Genomic DNA, 9,491 nt, shown 5'->3' on the forward strand with positions numbered 1-9,491 from the left:
AAGCAGACTATAAACTGGGATTAAAAAATAAAATAGATAGATGTCAGTTAATTTTATTTTTTTTACAAAAGAGGAAAATCAAAATACTACTATCAAAACTGATAAAAGGGTTTCATAAGAAATGAAAAAGAAATACAGGAAATTATTAGAAAATATTTTGCCCAATCATGTGCTAATCACAAATAAAATGGATGAATATTTGCAAAAACAAATTGAAATGCTCAGATAAACAGAATAAGAAAGAGAGAACATAAATAATTAAATTTCAGAAATACAAATTTAACAAAGCACAAATGAACTCCCAGAAGAGGGTGAAACAAAACCATATGGGTTTATAAGTAAATCCTATCAAATATTCGAAGGACAGTTAATTATCACATTACACAAACTCTTTGGGGGAAAAGGAGAGTAGAAGTTTTATCAATTTCTGTTACAAATATGGTCTCAATACCCAAAATAGGACAATCTAAGCAGAGAACACATTTGATGAATATCCCTAATAGACACTGAGGCAAATTTAAAAAATAAAACATTAGCAAATAAACATCAATATACAAAAAGATTTTATAATATGCTCAAGTTAAATTTATATAAGGAATTCAAAATGGGTTCAATATTAGGATAAGTATGAGTAAAATAGACTATAATGAGAGCAACAAAAATCACATGATATATCAGATGTTCCTCCAAAAAATGTTTTGAGAAAAACAACATTAATTTCTTTTCAAAACAGAAAATATCAGAATAAATTAACCTTCCTTTATATAATAAGTAATATCTGTCTAAGAACAAGAGCTATTATGATGGAGATACTTTAGAGACCTTTCTAATAAGATCAAAAGTACAATCACCATTAATATGTAACATTGTTCTAAAAATGCTAGCTAAAGCAATAAGTAAGGCAAGGAAAGAAACTGCAGGAATAATAATAGATAAAGAGGATACAAAATTATCACTTTTCAAGGTGATGAGATGGTTTGCTTAGAAGACCCTAGAAATTCAACAAAAATAATTGAAATGAAAACTTCAGCAAAATTTCAGGGTATAAAATAAATCCACATAAAGAGTAGACTTTCTATATATTGCCAACTAACCTCACCAAGAAGAAATGAAGAAATTCTATTTAAACTAACTACATTTTGTCTAAAATACTTGGCAGTTTACCTATCAAGACACACAGAAGGAATGAATCAGTAAAAATGGAAATAAAGAAATAAAATTAATAAATTTAATAATTGAAGAAATATTCATTCTTTATGGGTAAGCCAAACCCATATTTTTTTAAATGACAATACTTAAATTAATTTATTTCTTCAATGCTATACCAGTCACACTACCAAAGGATTGCTTTATAAATGTTGAAAAAATAATTCATCAAAAGGAAGAAAGGTTAAAAAATATCAAAGGAAATATTGGGGAAAAATTAAGGAAAGGGAGCTAGCAGTATCCGATATCAAAATGTATTACAAAATTATATTCTTCAAAATGATTTTATATTAGGGAAGGATTAGAGTGATTAATCAGTGGCAAAGATTAGGCATGGAACATGTAGAAGCAAAGAAGCATAACGGCCTAGTATTGGATAAATCCAAAGACAACAGCTACAGAAATAATATCACACTATTGTATAAGAACTGGTGGGAGAATTGGAAAACAGTCAGGCAAAAATTAAGTACAAGCCAATATCATACACCACATAGCAAGAGAAATGATACCTGATTTATACACTAAGTTAGAGGAGTAAAGAAAATAAAACACCTTTCAGATTTGTGGATGGGGAACAGTTCTTGACCAAATAAGTGATAGTGAAGATCAAAGAAGATAAAATGAACAATTTTGATTACATAAAATGATTATTTTTTAAAAAGAAAACTAATACATCTAAAATTAGAAAGGACCTGATCTTTCAAAGTGACTTGCCTTTTTCATTTGTTATTATTATGTAAATTGTTCTCTGACTTGACTCTTTTCACTCTGCCCCAGTTCATATAAACTCAGAAATCTACAACTCTTCCAAAGTTTCTCTGAAACCTTTTATCATCTTACTATAGAGTGATATCTATTATTTTCCTGTGCTATAATTTGTTCAGCCAAATGACAAGCATCCCTTTGATTTCCAGTTCTTTCCTATTACAAAAAGAACTGTTATTTATACTTGTGAAAATATGGGTCCTTTTTCTTTGAACAAGGAAAGAACCAACTATGATTATATAAGACTAATAATAAAGCATGTTACTCACCTCCTGACATAGAGATAATGTACTAAGGGTGGAAGTTGAGAAATATCTGTTTAGCTGTGGCCAATATAGGAATCTGTTTATTTGACTATACCTATTTGTTACAAGGATTTTGTTTTCCTTTCCTACCCAGTCCTACCCCCATGGTGGTGATGAGAGAGAGAAAAAGCAAATACATTCATATTTATTGGAAAATAAAATAACTTAAAACAAAAAATCAAAGTCATATGGGGATATCCAAAAATGTAGTGATCAAATTTGAATAAGGCCTATATTATATGTGTTGCCTTTCTGTTTCCAGGACCTAGCAAATTGTACACACTTAAAATAAAGATTTATATTTTACCTTGGAATTCTAGCAGATGCATGTAAATAGGGGATATTAAGGTGTTTCACTCAATTTATTTCCATCCATATTCTATGTAATCTCTCCCTGAAGACATTACAATGGAGACTCAGAGGATCAAGAATGATGATGCACAGGTATTACTCAAAATTCTTAAAAATTTAAGGGCTTCATTCTACTAAGAAGTCTTGTATGGGACTGAGATGTAAGAGGAAGACTATGAGCCATGCTGTTCCCCCACACTCCTTTTAAGAGTCAGCAGAGAACAAGGGTAGCTGGTTATTACTTCTGAGACAGCAGGAAAAGCAAGAGGAATTCAGACCTCGTGGCAACAAAGAACATGACTGGAGATGGCCAGAGACAAGACTGGATAGCACTAAGTTATAGAGAAGAAAAGATTATACTAAACCAACAAATCATGGTTGCAGTCTACTTAAGTTAATCCCACTACTTCTCTCCCTTCTGATTCTCTGTAATCTAGTCACATGAGGGAAGTTCCCTTTTCCTGTTAACCACTTCATTTTCTGTTCCCTGTCTCCTTGGAACCATTCAATGTCACCTCCTATGCAATTCATATTGCAATCTGTTGTGGTTTATTCTAATGGTTGTTTCTGAATCTAGGCTATTGAAAATCACTATTAAAGTTCATGGCTATTTGCAATGATTTTAGCCCAAACTAACAAGTGTACAATTTGATTTTGAGAGAGGGAAAGCTAACACAAAAAGGAGAGGAAGGGACGTAGGGAGGAAGGGAAGAGAAAAGGGAAGGTAGAGTTTGTTCTCTTTCTTGCTTTCTCCTTCTTTCCCTCCCTCCTTCCTTCCTTTCCTCCCTCCCTTCCTTCCTCCCTCCTTTGTTTCTTCCCTCCTTCTCTCCCTCCTTCCTTTCTTCCCTCCTTCTCTCCCTCCCTCCTTCCTTCCTTCTTTCCTTCCTTTCTTCCTTCCGTCTTTCTCTTTATGCGTCTCCTCTGTCTCTTTTCCTCCCCCCTCCTTCACCTCTCCTTTTCCCTTTCCCCTCTCTTTCTCTTTCTGCCTCCCTTCTCCTCCCCCTTTGCCTTCTCTCTCTTTCTGTCTCTGTCTCTCTGTCTCTTTCTCTTTCACACACACACACACACACACACACACACACACACACACACACACACACACACACACACACACCTCCCTTCAACTACAAGTCAGTTGCTAAAAACTATGGTTTCATTGTTTCTGCTCCATACATCATGCCCAACTACAAAGCCTCTGGAATCAGAAGCCAACTTGGCAGTTGTGTTGATCCATGAGGCAGAACAGAAGGCAGCTCCGTCTTCCCCAGCTACAGTACATCAGTCCTGCAGTGCTGACAGGAGGAAAAAACGTGTTCTTCTCAGTCAACAAAGCAGTTGTGACTCAAACATGGACACCCAGGGTGCCCTGGAGCATGGACAGTCAGTTATGAGCCCTCGTTAAGGCTTCTGACCATCAGTGCACTACAAGAGATCTGGATGATGCTCTCCTAAAGCTATCCTACTGGTTCCTGACATCAGCAAATGGCTTTAGGAATCCAATAATATTTATTCGTGATTGGTACTTTTCTAAAAGGTAAAGCCATAAGGAGAAACAACATCTCCCTTTATTTTTTTAAAGCAGAATAATCATAGAAAATAAACTCCATAAGGACAAGGACTGTTTGCTTTTCATTTGTGTGTCCCTGGCACCTAACATAAGTAGGCACTTAATAAAAGCTTGTTGAATGAATAAAAGTTCTATCATACATGAAAAATCATCACCATTCTAAGGTTTATGTTACTTAGAATAGAAGGTGAATTTTAGAGAATAAAAAGGATTCACTTAAAAGGGGTTCTAAATCCCACAAATATAGGCTATTTAAATATATGTAAAGCAAATTATCTATTTTCCACTATTCCACTTAATTAAATATTTTGCTTAATAAAGAACTAGCATATATACGGATTACCAATTTTTAAAGAAAATGAATACAATAAAATACATTTAAAATACAAATATACTGAACATTTAAGCTCTCTTAGATGATCAGAGGACACTTGAGAATCTTACTTAGCCTCAGGGCATTTATTCTGAACATGAATTCCCCTTGTAATGAAGATATATGTAAGTGCTGGTTAATAGCGAGTCCTAGTTAATATCCTTTTAAATTTACTATATTTTAAAATGACATATGCTCATGGGGCTTAAAACCATTTTAAGTGAATATTGAAAGAATACATCAGATTATGAAAAACAAATCATTGTATCAAGTATCCTTTAAAACAAAATCTGACATCCAAGACTGGTAGAAAATTGACACAAATGTATAAGACTAATAGCTTCTCTTCCAGCAGACAACTGCTCAAAGAAAATAAACAAATAATTCTCTAGAGAAGAAATGCAAACTATCAAGAACCTTAGGAAAATGCGTCAAAAATTGCCATATTCAGAGAAATGAAAATCTGAGCTTCCTTCTCATATCTATCAAATAGTCAAAGATGGTAGAAGTTGGGAAAAATCAATGATGGAGGAGCCGTGGGAAGACAGGTACACTAATTTACTATTGGTAGAGCTATGTATTAGATTTCTGGCCAAAAATGGCTACTTGAACAGGAGAAAGCTAGTTTAGTTCCCCATACCTTCTCCATCAAAACCCTAAAGTTCAAACCAGATCAAATAATGACCAAGGAATACAATGTAAAACCATATCAAGTGATTTCTTCCATCTCAAACTGAACAGAAGATTAGCCAGAAAACTGAGGGAAATAGGAAAGGGGATCTCTGAAACAGGGTAGCCTCTCAGCATGACCAGAGACAGTCCAGAGACACTAATAGCCTCTCTGTCTGGAAGAATAAAGAGTCAAGGACTCCCCTGGTAAAGTTCTAGGGTAATCAAGAAGCCACAGAGCAAGAATTCTGGAAGCTCTGAGAGAAGTAACATAGCAGGCAATAAACAACAATGGGGTAGAATTCAGTATGGGATATCCCAACACCTTTGAAGTACCTAACACTGTTCTGAGACACCAGAGAGAGCCCTAAAGATTGAACACTCTGAACCTGAAAGATCCAGGAGGGGCTAGCATTAGAAAGTGAAGATCAGTGAGGAACCCATATGATCCAGGGCATTGAATATTAAATATAGTTTTCATACCCATCCTCCTACAAGATAATAAACAGGTCAGAGATATCAATAATATCTCCTACAATTTGTTCACTCAGATCAGAGAAGGCTATTTCTGCCTTTCTTACCAGAAGTAGTTACCTTACAAAAACCAGATCAGAGAATGGATAGGAAAAACATAATATCTATTTAATATTTTGTCCCAAGAAGAAATATATAACACATGACCATATGGGGAGTCTGCCCTCCTAAGAGAGAAGCTCAAGGACTCCCTCTTTCTGAGGGTATATAAGGTTTTCTTTGCTCACTGGTTACAAGGTGATGTCAGTTTTATTAGCATGATACAAATCAACCTAAAGCAAATACTATAACAGGTAGCTTAAAAACATAGTAAGAGTTTACCAAGGACAAGGGTGTCTAGATATTTGCTAAGGAGAACACTAAGGTCTATTTACTATTTGGGGGAAAGAAGATAGTGAATGGGGACTCAGTTGAAGTTTAGTCAAAGGGGGCATTTTGATTTGTTTACTCTCTTGGGGAGAGAAGTTAGTAAATAGGGACTTATCTTCTAGCTATCTGGGTTTAGCCTGAAGTTTTAGCAAAAGGGTATCATAAAATCCATTTAGATAGTAAGGTACTGCCATCAAATCCAGGTAATCCATATATTCATATTAACAAGGGCAAGCCCTGGAACTGCCAGCCACTTCCCAACAAAAGAAAAGCAGAGGGTAAAACCTGGTCCTGGCACAAGGCCCCAATTCAGGAACTGAAGTTAAAGAGATGAAAAAATCAAAGAAAACATTGACTAGTACAAAAAGGATTACATATCTAAGGATCCCTTCCCACCCCAAGAAGGAATAAGTAAGCCCATAACAGTTGCAAGGAAAGTCTCAGAGAAGAGCTGTATATATGTTCAATCAGTTTGAAAAACTATTTCAAATTGTGAAGAGAAAGGTTATTTAATTATTCATACTGCTTCAGCAATCCTATTACTGGGTTTTTGTCACAAGGATGTCAGTGATATAAAGAAATATCCCATATGTGCCAAAATATACAAAGTAAAAAAAAAAAACCTTTGTATAAAATGTATAAAACTTTGTATAAACTTTTGTATGCTTTGTAAAACAAAACAAAACAAAACCTAAAACTAAAAGGTTGTCATTGAATCATGTGCTCAAGGACAGGTTAATAAATGAATAAACTCCAATGTATGAATATTATGGAATATTACTGCATTGTAAGTAAAGATGCTTAAATAAAGAATTCAGAAAAACCTTGGAAAACTTGTATGAACAAGGTGATGATATTAGAGTCAAAAGAACAATACTATGGATGTAATGCAAATGAAGACAACAAGATCCATGTCAAATACAATGGACAATTTTAGCTCTGGAGCAGTGGATAGAGCAGTTGCCCTGGATTCAGTGGGACCTAAATTCAAATCTGGACCCAGACACTTGACACTTATTAGCTGTGTGATCCTGACCAAATTACTTAATCCTCATTGCCCCACCAAAAAAAAAAAAAAAAAGAAAGAAAGAAAGAATGAAGGATAAACAACAACAGCAACAGGCATACCTTGTGATGCAGACCACCCCAATAAAGCAGGTCACACAAAGCTTTTGGTTTCCAAGTGCATATAAAAGTTATGTCTACACTATATTTTAGTCTATTAAGTATGTGATAGTAGTATGGTTTGTTTGTTTGTTTTGAAGTGGCACTGAGTTGTTTTCTTTCAACACACACAGAACACAAAGATGATACATCTGATACCCAACTGTGCAAGCAATGAATTGTAGGGTGAGCAAGGAAAACAAAGAATCCAAAAAAAAGTCGACAACAGAAAACAAATCCCCCTTATAATAGGTATATCCCAGCACTATGAGAGCTGTGCTGGCAAAGTCCTTCCTGTGCCTCCCAGTCTGGAGGGGGAGTGGCCTGACCTTGGCCGAGGGGTGATAAGTACTGAGATCAAAATAGCTCATCCATGAAGGTCACTGCCAAGGGCTTCAGTCGGCTCTGCACAGGCTTGATCTGTATTGTGAGCTATTAAAATGTGAACTCAAAAACAAACCAAGAAACCAAGAATGAAGGCATGAAGATCGTCAATGGTTCCATTAAGGCATCAGGGGCTGCTGGCCCCAGTCCTTTAAGGACTGGGCTAGCACTGTGGTTCACATTTTGGGATTCTCTAGCAAAGTAAACACTCAGAAACTTAATAAAAAATCAGTAGCCTAGGGGGCAGCTAGGTGGTGCAGTGGATAAAGTACTGGCCTTGGATTCAGGAGGACCTGAGTTCAAATCCAGCCTCAGACACTTGACACTTACTAGCTGTGTGACCCTGGGCAAGTCACTTAACCCTCGTTGCCCTGCAAAAAAAAAAAAAATCAGTAGCCTCAAGTCAAGGACTCAAAAAACTAGGTTTGTTGGTTTGCTTGTTTGTTTTTTGGTAGTATTTCATATAAAACATGAAATCAAAGTTGTTTTTGTCTTTTCTTTAAAAAAGTGAGTGTTTTTAGATAGAAATATATATATATATATATATATATATATATATATATATATGCTCCTCTATTTCCTTAAAAAAAAAAAAGAAAGAACTAGCATTCGGCAACATTTCAGGAGATCCCCACTCTTCAACCCGCAGTCCTGGGGCAAGAACGTTAAGGCAAAGGTTCTCAGGCTTCTCTGCTTGGCGACCCGTGGCGCCTCGGTCAGTGAGACAGCCTCTCCCTCGTGGTGACGGAGCCATCTTCCATGCCAAAGTAGACTCTTTCAGCCATGTTGATAAAGAGACCCGTGTCCACGACTCCTGGTATCATTTTGATGACTGTGTTCACTTCACTCCATTTATGCACGCGGTCAAACTTCCAGTCCAGCAGAAAGTTTCCATTGTCCGTCCCCACAGGGCCTGCCTTGCGCTCAGCCATGTGCAGCTCAGCCACTCTGCCAAACATCCGGGACAGGGCCCTGGTCAGGGGCACATATGCCTCCGGGATGACTTCAGTGGGAATTCCCTTCACCCAGTGGTCGCCAAGTTTCTTTGAATCCTTCCTATAATCAGCAATAACGATGAAACATTTGGCATAGCCGGCTACAATCTTCTCCTGGGTTAGGCAGCCTCCAGCACCTTTGATGAGATTGAGGTCAGCATCTACTTCATCAGCACCATCAAAGCAAGAACAAGCTCTGGATGTCGTCACTTCGGGTTAAGCCAGTTAGCTGCCGGGCCTGAAAGGGTGGAGGAGTACAGACAATGCCAGATTTCCTTGTTTTACCCTTTCAGCTCGCCTGTGTATGGCGTGGCCCGCCGCAGCACCTGACTGTTCCTCACGAAGTTCTCCAGGGTCCCACGGCCAGCAGGTCGCTTGGCTTCCTCAGTCTTGGACAGGGTTCGGGCAGTAGGTGCAGGCGGGAGTGGGAGCGGGAGCGGGAGCGGGAGCGGGAGCGGGAGCGGGAGCGGGCAGGATTCGAGTAGTATGTTTTTTTTAAGTATTAATTAAAAGTACTTTTTTGCTACCAAAAAAAAAAAAATCCTATCCATCATCTGAGCCTTCAGTGACTCAAAATAGTTTTGCTGGTGGAGGGTCTTGCCTTGATCTTGACGTCTGCTGACTGATGAGGGTGGTGTTTGATGAAAGTCAGGGTAGCTCTGGCAATTTCTTGAAATAAGACAACAATGAAGTTTCCTTCATTGATTGACTTTCACAAAAGATTTCTCTGTAGCATGTGATTCTGCTTGATAGCATTTTTCCCCCAGTAGAACTTCTTTCAAAATTGGATCAATCCTCTCAAACCCTGT

The 9,491-nt window shown here is 37.2% G+C and overlaps 1 pseudogene; it reads right to left on the reverse strand.

The window, feature by feature from the left end:
* Positions 1 to 8,403: 8,403 nt before the first annotated feature.
* LOC122738900 lies at positions 8,404 to 9,158 on the reverse strand (annotated as a pseudogene).
* Positions 9,159 to 9,491: the final 333 nt, after the last annotated feature.

This window comes from Dromiciops gliroides, chromosome 2 (genome assembly GCF_019393635.1).
Source record: "Dromiciops gliroides isolate mDroGli1 chromosome 2, mDroGli1.pri, whole genome shotgun sequence".
Taxonomy (NCBI): domain Eukaryota; kingdom Metazoa; phylum Chordata; class Mammalia; order Microbiotheria; family Microbiotheriidae; genus Dromiciops; species Dromiciops gliroides.